The 10,682-nt window shown below is 39.4% G+C and overlaps 1 long non-coding RNA gene across 1 annotated transcript in view; it reads left to right on the top strand.

The window, feature by feature from the left end:
• Nucleotides 1–1,478: 1,478 nt before the first annotated feature.
• The window catches only part of LOC103796745 (uncharacterized), a 73,443-nt gene continuing 64,239 nt past the window's right edge, over nt 1,479–10,682 (top strand). The window contains exons 1-2 of the long non-coding RNA XR_013524995.1: nt 1,479–1,771; nt 3,102–9,072. This is a non-coding gene — a long non-coding RNA (uncharacterized LOC103796745). The remainder of the gene's footprint in view (nt 1,772–3,101; nt 9,073–10,682) is intronic.

The raw sequence follows: 10,682 nt of genomic DNA, 5'->3' as shown, positions 1-10,682 counted from the left end.
TAACACACACACCCCTTAGTAAGGTAACGTAGAAGATACACATTTTCCCTGTATCTTCTGAGGGCTTGATAATTGAGTCTATGAAATAAACTGAAAACTGGCAGATTAACAGGACAAAAGGTATTCAAATTTATTATGTGCATGGGGCAGTATAGGAAAGGAAAGTTAACACACCAAACCCAGTGAGATCTAGAAGCTTATGTACCCTCTTCATAGAGGAGAGGGGTGGGGAGATGTAGGCAACTTATGGGGGAGTAAATTGTTTTGGTGAAAAATGAATGGGGCCTCAGAAGAATAGGGGACAGCCTGTGACAAAGTCTGGACATAGGGTCAACCTCCAGCGTCCTCTCCAGTGATCTGAGTTTAATCTTCACTAGTTGATAAGATTTCCTGGGAGGGGATTTGTGACATCTGAGTTCCTTTAGGAGGTCTATCTTTATGCAGAGAAAGGGAGCTCAGAGAAAGTCTTGTCTTGCATTTGCTGTTTGGCAAGTGCCTTCAGTTTGAAGTCCAAAGCAGTATATTTTGGGGTGGCATTTCCTGACCTTCAGAAGCTTGATTATTCAATGCAGTTGACCCCATGAAAGGATTACTCATTTCTTGGCTCACCGTATGTTTGGATAAAAGAGATGAGAGGTTATGTTAACCAATTTTGAAAGTTTTTGAAAACTCAGGATTTCATTCTGGACATGAGATGGAGCAGGGACTCCTTCTTAGTGGTCTGCCAGGACCCCCACCAAAGCATGGAAATAAAGGACAATCTCAAGTTCTTTCAAGGAAAATTCCAGGCACTAGCTGCCCTGAGAAGTAAGTTAGCAAGCTGATAAGCGAGAACATAATAACAGCTTAGAACAATAGCCAAGGAAGTTAGAGCCAGGAGATATTTGGTTCTCTATAGAAACTAAAAATAGGGTCTTAAGCGTGAGCTGTGTGACTCTCCTTGAGTGGCAACCTGTAAATAAATGCCCTCCTTTCTCTTGCTGCAAAACCCCAGTGTGGGTGTTTGGCTTTACTGGGCTGGGCAAGTGGACTCCAGTTTGGTTCAGTAACAGACAATATGAACGTGATATCTCTTTATGCTTAAATTGTATGAAAATGTTTTTGGTAAAAGCCTGTTTGTCCTTTTTGTATACCCTTTTTCCAGTTGAAAGATCTGTGTGAGAGTAGGGTATAACTGAAAAAAAAAATGATTGCTGAATAGGACACTCTGACTTTGTAGCAATGAAGAAAAATAGAAACTCAGCCCTCAGGGAGCTATAAAGGAGAGGAAGTCATTACCAATCTTTCTGTTTTTCAGAACTGTTCCTGGAAGCTTTCCCTTCTGTCTGATGGAAATCTTCCCACAATGTCTTTCCAAGCTTTTGCTTAATGCTTTGAATTCAGACTTCTGAGCCTCTGAGCACACCATACAGCAGAGGGGGTGGGGGTGGGGATCCACTGTGGAACTTTCCATCCAGAAAACCTCAGATGTCATCCTCATTCCTGAGGCAAAAGTGTTTGGAACTGACAGCCTGAAGGCAGTTCCTCTGAAATGAAGGACTCCAGTGAATGTTTTGGACTGGGATGGAATCTCACAGTGGTAGGCCCCATAGTGAAGGGCTACAGGGTGGAAGCTGTTAACCTGTACTGCCTAAGGCATGTCTGCCTGGGCTGCGTGTCCTCTGGGATTGTGCTTTGTGTGTATGTGCCTGACCATCATGACACTGTCTCAGCTCAGGAGGGTGTTCAGATCTGCTTTACCTTACTGGCCTGAGTTGTGCTGTGCCACCAGGTAAAATGTTTAATACACACATGTAAGGAGAAAGCTGCCTGAACTTCTAAGATAGACCTTTATAGTTAATCAGATTTGTTTAAGCTGGCAAAATTCAGCATCCTTAAAAGAGGATAAATACTGAGTGTATTGGAAAAAACTGAGATCAATACTGACAGAGATCTTATGAATAACGCTTTTACTTTAGAGTTGCCTTGCTAAAGGTCTAAGGGGATGGACTGTGCAGAAAAGAGTAAACATGGCAAGTCCGAGACTGTTATCTTCAGAAAGACTTGCTTTCCAGGTTGGCCCTTGGCTAACATCAGGGAACTTGCATTTTTGGAGTTTTCTAGCTATCCTATAACTGATATGGGTGACTTACTATGCTAAGACTGTTTATTCAAACGATGGAGCTTATGCTAACACTTGCTTCCTCCTGGAAGTCTGGAATTTTGGCACATGCTAGGCAGAGGGTGCCTACGTGATCAGCTACCAGTAAAACCCTTGGGAACAGAGTCTAAGTCGCTTCACATGTGTTGTCACAATTTGATGCTGGAGGAATTAAGCACAACCTGATGACTCTACTGGCACTCTTGGAAACCTAAACCTATACCTGGACTTGTCCCCATACACTTTTTTCTCTGTGCGAATTTTGCTCTGTATACTTTTGTTATAATGAGCCTTAGCTGTGACTATGATCACATGTTGAATTCTGCTCATCTTTCCAGTGAAGCATCAAATGTAGGGGTACTCTTGGAAACCCTGATGTCAACTTTCTAGAATTCTCATTAGAAAAAATAATGTAGCAGGCTATTAGAAAATGGTAACAGCTCCCTCTGGTAGAGCAAAAGAGAGAAAAGACAGGCTAAGACTGACTGAGTGTGGCTCTTTCTCCAACTTATACAATTTCCTATGAGGATTTTTCATGAGGATTTCCCTTTGTAAGACTTTCCTGCCACAAACTGCTGTCCCCAGATCTCCAGCCATCATGCACATGACCAGGGATGCTGCATCATTCTTGGGCATACCTAGGACAACTCTCTCTCTCTTTTTTTTAATGTCTGGTACCATTGAAGAAACCCTTGATTAATGAATGGATGAAAATAAAATATACATCAGAGACAGTTAAACACAGAAGCCTTTATACTTCAATTCAAGCCCCCTCCCAATTTCATCTCTTTAAAATCCTTTCCTGGGAAGGATTGTACCAATTTTGTATTTTATTTGGAAATCATTGTCCCTTGTCACAAAAGATCTATTTTAGAAAAATTTTAGTTTTGATGATAACAAGTTTTCTATATCTCTTGCTTCAAAAGGATTCAAAATATTTCTTTTCTTTTTTTTTTTTTAGGTTTCAGTGGGAAGGGAGAATCACAAGGAATCAGGTGTTCAGAGGAATGTATTGAGTAGAGGTGAAGAACTAGGATGTTGAAAAGTAAAAAAAGGAGAGAAGGAGAGAAAGAAAGAGGAAGAAAAAGAGGGAAAGAGAACAGGAATATTGCTTCATTCTAAAAATGGGTATTAATAATGGCCGATCAATATTTTGTGTATTTAAAATGGAGAACTCTATAAATATTTATTGAGTTTACTTGTTCTGGATCTGAGTTGAAGTCCTGGATATCCTTATTAATTTTCTGTCTCGTTGAGTCTAAATCTCGTTATGGGACTTATGTATCTGGGTAATAAGATCTCTTATTGTTGCATTGATCGTTTTACCACTGTATCTTTGTTGCTTTGAAATCTATTTGAGATCTATTTTATCAAATGTGAGAATTGCAACTCCTGCTTTTTGTTTATTTATTTATTTTTGCTCTCCATTTGGTTGGTAAATTTTTCTCCAACCCTTTGTTTTGAGTCTTTGTGTATCTTTGGATATACCGTTAGGTTTTGGCTGTATCTTTTGATTGGGGGATTTAGTCGATTTAAATTTAGGGTTACTGCCATTTGATGTTAACTGGCTATTTTATCCATTCGTTGATGTAAATTCTTCTTTATGTTGATGCTCTTTAATTTTTGGTATATTTTTAGAAAGGCTCATACTGGTTGTTCCTTTCTATGTATAATGCTTCTTTCAGAAGTTCTTGTAAAGCAGGCCTGGTGGTAATAAAATCTCTGAGTACTTGCTTGTTGATAAAAGATTTTATTTTTCCTTCAATTGTGAAGCATAGTTTGGCAGGCTATAAGATTCTAGGCTGAACGTTCTGTTCCTTAAGTATGTTGAATATTGGCCCCCACTCTCTTCTGGCTTGTAGGGTTTCCGCTGAGAGATCTGCTGTAAGTCTAATAGGCTTCCCCTTATGGGTAACCTGGCCTTTCTCTCTGGCTGCCCTTAGTATTTTCTCCTTCATTTCGATCCTGGTGAATCTAACGATTATGTGCCTTGGGGTTGCTCTTCTTGAGGAATATCTTTGTGGTGTTCTCTGTATTACTTGGGGTTGAACAGTGTCCTGCTTTGCTAGATTGGGAAAATTTTCCTGGATAATATCCTGAAAAGTATTTTCCAGCTTGGATTCATTCTCTCCATCACATTCAGGTACACCAATCAAGCATAGATTGGGTCTTTTCACATAGTCCCATATTTCTTGGAGACTTTGCTCATTCCTTTTCATCCTTTTTTCTCTATTCTTGTCTTGTAGTTTTATTTCATTAAGTTGGTCTTCGACCTCTGATATCCTTTCTTCTGCTTGATCCATTCTGCTATTTAAACTTGTGCATATTTCACTAAGTTCTAGTGTTGTATTTTTCAACTCCGTTAGTTCATTTATATTCCTCTCTATATTGTCTATTCTTTTTTCAAATCTTTTTTCAAAGTTCTTAGTTTCTTTACATTGGGTTAGAACAAGTTCTTTTAATTCCCAGAAGTTTCTTATCATCCACCTTCTGAAGCCTACTTCAGATAATGGAACACAGATAATGGACAACTCTCTATCCCCTGGTGGATACTGTTTCAGGATTTTGTTGATGATATGTTTCCACATAAATCAGAAGAAAAGAAGGCACAGGGTCATCAAAAACTCTTCTGTTAAATTACATCAGATTGGAGTCAATGACTTTCCCTTTACAATCATGAGGGTGCTCAGGAGGGTTGTGAAATGATATTTGGCAGGGAATCAAGGGAAGTGAATACTCTAACAGGAACCACCCTGATCTTTATGCTCTATGAGATACTCATATAAGGGGACAATGACAAAGAGAAAATCATTTTATTCATCAAACTCTGGTTGGGTAGAAATTGTGTTGCAGGGTGAATTATGATGTTGTGAACAAAGATCATTTTGGGGAAGATCCCAGGTTGGATGTTGAACTACAAAAAGAATATTAGTGGGACAGTTGGTAACATTAGAAGAAGACTTGTAGATTAGTTGATGATATGTTGTCAATGTTGACTTCCTTCTGAAAGATTATTCTATGGTTATGTAAGGTGTTAACATGATGAGAAACTGCATAAAGGGTATATGGGAACTCTGTGTACCATTTTTACAACTTTAAGTCTAAAATCATTTCACACAAAAAGGGATAAAAAGTCAAATCTAGGCTGACAATTATTTTCCTCTTGGCATTTTGGAAATATTTTCCCACTGGATTTTGGTTGCTATTGAGACATTCAAGCTTAGGCTAATACCAATTCCTTCACACATATTTCTTTTTTGTCTCAAAGGCACTTAAAAATCTTTTTGCCTCAAAGGCACTTAAAAGATACTACCATGTTTTTAGATGACATCTGCTTAGGCATCTACTTGGGTGATCTTTTGGGAAATTTCTGTATTTAAGGATTAGCATTTTTCATTAATTCTGAAAATTTCAATCATTGTCTCTTCAACAATTGCCTTTCCTCCATTTCCTTTTGTCCTTCTGCAACTCTGATCACATGCATTTTAACTTCCTCACTTTGTTCTCCATGTCTCTGAATATCTCTGTTGATTTTCCATCTCACTGTTTTTGTGTGCTGCATTCTGAGTAGTTTTTTCAAATCTGCCTTCTAAATCAATAAATGCCTTTTCAGGTGTGTATAAACTACTTTTCAACAAATCCTTTGAGTTTCTAATTTCTATTATATGAGTTTTTATATTTCTTTTATTATTATTATTATTTTGTGATGGAGTCTCACTCTGGTACCCAGGCTGAAGTGCAGTGGTGTAATCCCGGCTCACTGCAACCTCCGCCTCCCGGCTTCAAGTGATTTTCCTGCCTCAGCCTCCCGAGTAGCTGGGACTACAAGTGCATGCCACCACACCTGGCTAATTTTTGTATTTTTTTTAGTAGAGATAGGGTTTTGCCATGTTGGTTAGGCTGGTCTTGAACTCCTGACCTTAGGTGATCCACCCTCCTCGGCCTCCCAAAGTGCTAGAATTGCAGGTATGAGCCACTTTGTCCAGCCTGTTCCTTTGATAACACTAATTCTTTCTTTCTTTATCTTGAAATTTACTAAATACATTAATACATTTTTTTTTGAGACAGAGTCTCATTCTGTTGCTCAGGCTGGAGTGCAGTGGCATGATCTCAGTTCACCACAACCTCCACCTCCCAGGTTTAAGTCATTCTCCTGCTTCAGCCTCCCAAGTGGCTGGGATTATAGGTGTGTACCACCATGCTAATTTTTGTTTTTAGCAAAGACTGGGTTTTACCTTGTTAGCCAGGCTGGTCTCTAACTCCTGACCTCAGTGATCCACCTGCCTAAGCCTCCCAAGGTGTACTGAATACATTCTTTTATATTGTCTATTCAATTACAGTATCTACAGTTTTGATGCTCAGGCTTATAGTTTATTACCTGGCAACTTTTGCACATTGTGGCTTATTTATTTGTGTATATTCATTGATTTTGCATTATGACCTAATATCCCTTGGAACATTATCAAACTTGGAAATTCTTTGGGAATTTTGTAAAAAGTTTAAGTATTTCCTTTTGAGGGTGTTGAGAGTGTTTTTATTTGCTTTTCTTAGATGCATGGGAACATTACCAAGCCAGAATTGCTTAAAATGAAATTTTCTGCTTAAGTTTTTTTTTTTTTTTGGCCACATAGTTAGTGAGAATGTCAGCCCAAAAGAATAATGCTTCTTGGCTTAAGATTAGAAATTATCAGCAGACTTTTTTTTTTCCTCTCTGCTTTACTTAGGGCCAAAGCCAAAAACAGGCATGTATATCCCCATCATTTAGGTCTGCAAGGTGTTTGTTCTCCAGTTTAATCTCTGAATGGGTCCTGGCTTTATGTGGGTTCTATTATATAATGTATCATGTGCAGACCCCAGGCTGTCTTCCATCTCCTTCATAATGTAATGTAGGCCACCAGCAAGTAATGTAGATCACCAGCACAAATGAACACTTGCTTATTCTGGTGGATTTTTCACTTTCCTGTCATTTCTGCAATCCATGGAATTCCTTACTGTCTTTTAAATGTGGCTATATATTTAAAAAATGTTTTGAAGATTATACAGTGTTTTTTTATTGTGTTACACGGGCTTTTTGTTCTGCATATATTTGGTCTACCATAATGCTTGTTAGGAAACACATTTAATCTTCTGTGAGGTATAATTTATTATTCCCAGGTTTTATATAGAAATATCTTAGGATAACAGAGGTTAAGCGATTTTTTCCAACATTGTAGAGATATTAAGTGGTAGAGGTGAGGTTTAAATGGGTCTAGACCCAAAGCCAAGGCACTTTCAAAAGATTAATAAAATTTGTTGAATGATAGTTGGACTAACTCCTGCCTGAATTAAGCTAGAAATTGATATAAGGTATTTAATTAAGTGAGGAAGATCCCAAATCAGAAACCAAGTATAATAAAAATCGAGATCAAGAAGCTCCCTGAGTGTAGCTCCTCATATTACTGTCCTACACAAAAGTACTGCCTCATAGGGCAATTGGGAGGCCCCAGGAACACTTGCTGGGGTCAGGCCCTGCTCTCCATTCTGACTCCTGTGTTATTTGAAAGCTCCCTCCCTACTCAGTGACTGCTCTCATGCTTCTTCATTGAAGCTGTTGACTATCAGAACATAATACCCCAAAGTACAGCACCTTGGTGTGCTGAGTACTTTGAACTGAAAGATGCTGGAAAGGCCTCCAAAGAAAGATCTCTTTGACCTTCTTTCTCCCCTGGAGTGAACCACAGAAACTAGAATTCCTCTTCTGCAAGGTGGATAATAGAAACTAACAGCCCTCTCCTGAAAGCCAGCCATAAAACTTAGGAAGGTCACTCTCCCCCTTCTCATTTGAAGACCCTTATTCCAGAGGAATCCTGCCCCATACCTGCAAAGAAGAGATGCTACACAGAGGGTCCAAGAAGAATTTGAATACACCCCCTCCCTCATCCCCAGTCTATTACCATTAGATCATACTCTTATCCAAACACATCTCTACACAGCTGCTCATTCTTCATGGAGCCCAAGCACAAAAACAGTTTTCCCTGGATCTTTGGGTCTTCATTTCTGAAGGCTCTCATATCACATAAAACTTTGGTTAAAGAAATTTGTTGGGCCGGGCGCGGTGGCTCATGCCTGTAATCCCAGCACTTTGGGAGGCCGAGGCAGGTGGATCACGAGGTCAAGAGATCGAGACCATCTGGGTGAACATGGTGAAACCCCGTCTCTACTAAAAATATAAAAAATTAGCTGGGCACGGTGGTGCGTGCCTGTAATCCCAGCTACTCTGGAGGCCGAGGCAGGAGAATTGCCTGAACCCAGGAGGCGGAGGTTGCGGTGAGCCGAGATCGCACCATTGCACTCCAGCCTGGGTAACAAGAGCGAAACTCCGTCTCAAAAAAAAAAGAAAGAAATTTGTTATGCTTTTCTCTTGTTAACTTGTGTTTTGTTATAGGAGTATCAGCCATGACTCTTACAATGAGTGAGGAAAGGTATTACAGGTTTGTTTTTTTTTACCCCTATACACTCTTAGAGCTGATCATCACAGTTTGTAATTTTTCCACTTTTCATTCCTACTCCTGTGTATTTTGATAAAGTTTTACAGATCAGTAGACTTCCCATGGCAGAGTATTTCCTGCTTCTCAACAGCCCTTAAACCAATCCAAGGAAAACAAAAGAACATCATAGTGCTTTGTCATATGACAAGATTATAAAAGCAGTATCCAGTGGCAGAATGCCTGACTGCTCCTGGACACAGCCAATAGCTGACTTCAGTGCTCCCCATCCCTGCTTGTCAGTGATTAGTCTAAATTGTTATTACAAGCCCAGTCTGACTAATGAGTGTTAACGAGGGGCCATTTTGATTGTTGGCTCCTGACTCTGCAGAAAACACGAAACTGAACTGGACAAAGATGCTGATGAGGGGCTGCAGGATGCAATTCACTTCACCAGCAGTCACTAAGGTCTGACCTCTTTTCTAATCACACCTGGAAGGTGGGATGCGGACACAGGATATATATAGAAAACGGGAGTCATTAGAAAAGCAGCTTTGCTTGCTTTAACCCAGGAATTGTATTTCTGGTATGCTGTTTCCTATTAAACAATTGCCCTAAATCTTCTCTTGTTTAAGGAGCAGGAGAATGGTGAGGTTATTTCTGTTGTGAGCAAAAGTCTTAGGAAGAACCAGGGTTTCCTAGTTTGTCAAGTAGGTCCCTGGACTTGGGCTGGGCAGGAGTTAAGAGTGGAAGTCTGTGCTCTCTGCCCATCTTATAATATCTTAAGGGTGATCATGTCTGGTAGTTTTGAGTGACATGTCCCATTTCATTTAGCATTTCATTAGAATTATTCTATAAATGATGACAGGCGGAGGATACTTGGCATGGGAGTGCTGGACCTATTGGATGTTTATACATTAACTGTAGTCACCCCAAATTAGCCTTTGTAATAAAAAATAAAAAAAATTTAGCTGACAAGTAAAAATTGTATATGTTTATGGTATACAGCATGTTTTAATATATGTATACATTCTGAAATGGCTAAAACAAATTATTTAACATGTGCATTACCTCAGCTACTTATCTTTTTTTTTTTTTGGTGGTGAGAACACAAAATCTACTCTCAGCAATTTTCAAGTATGCAACATATTATTAACTATAATCACCATGATATACTATATTAGTCTCTTAATAGGGTATAATGCCTTGGCAAAACTCAAAATCCCTAGCAGGTTTAGATTTTTGAGTTTGGAAATGGTCCAAGGTGCATATACTATGTCTGTAAATACCAGAGAGCAATTGTTTGTGGGTTCCTGGTATAGGGTCTAAATTCTAAAGTCAGAGAGATGAGCTCCTTTAGGGTCACAGTCTTTCTGCCACTTATCAACCTACAAGCATGTTTCAAGATGTTAAATCAGCTAGGAAATCATTTCAGAATTTATTTCAAATATTACCTTAATTCCTAGGGGATAAGGAATTTAAAAAGAAAGTGTTCAAATGATAATCCTATATATTTATATATTTTTGCTTTTCTGTTTACACCCTTGTGACTAGATATTACATTCATGAATGAATTAAAATCGAGCTGCAGGTGAAAATCTTAAAGTCCAAGGAGACTATTCCCATGTGTTTAAGAGACCTTTGCCATCCAGGTCTGACTTTTACCTGAACAAATGGAGCTCACTATGTCAGAGGCTGGCAGTTTGAAAGGGACTGCTGTAGACCTGGATGGATCTCTGCCCTTTTGGCCAGCCTCACACTGGTGTCCCTCACACTCTGTCAGGGAAGCATTTGCCCAGGTATTCTTGGGCTTATAGCAGCCCTGTTAACTGGGCACTAACCTGGGTTCACAGCAACCCTGTCAACTAAGCTGCTAACTGGGCACAGGGCTTAGCTAGGACTCTTGAGCTGGAACGACAGTCATAGTTCCTATAATGTAAGGATAGGCTGGCTACAGTAGGAGGGTGTTCATTCTGAGGAAGGAGCTCAAATGGACATACCGAGAATAGCATGGTACGGCTTAGCAATTACCCACTGTCCCTAGTAGGAGAAACTTTGGGAATTAATATTACTGTCAT

This window comes from Callithrix jacchus, chromosome 12 (genome assembly GCF_049354715.1).
Source record: "Callithrix jacchus isolate 240 chromosome 12, calJac240_pri, whole genome shotgun sequence".
In the NCBI taxonomy this organism is placed as follows: Eukaryota; Metazoa; Chordata; class Mammalia; order Primates; family Cebidae; genus Callithrix; species Callithrix jacchus.
Note: the sequence above shows the minus strand (reverse complement) of the source record. Positions and strands in the feature narration are given on the sequence as shown.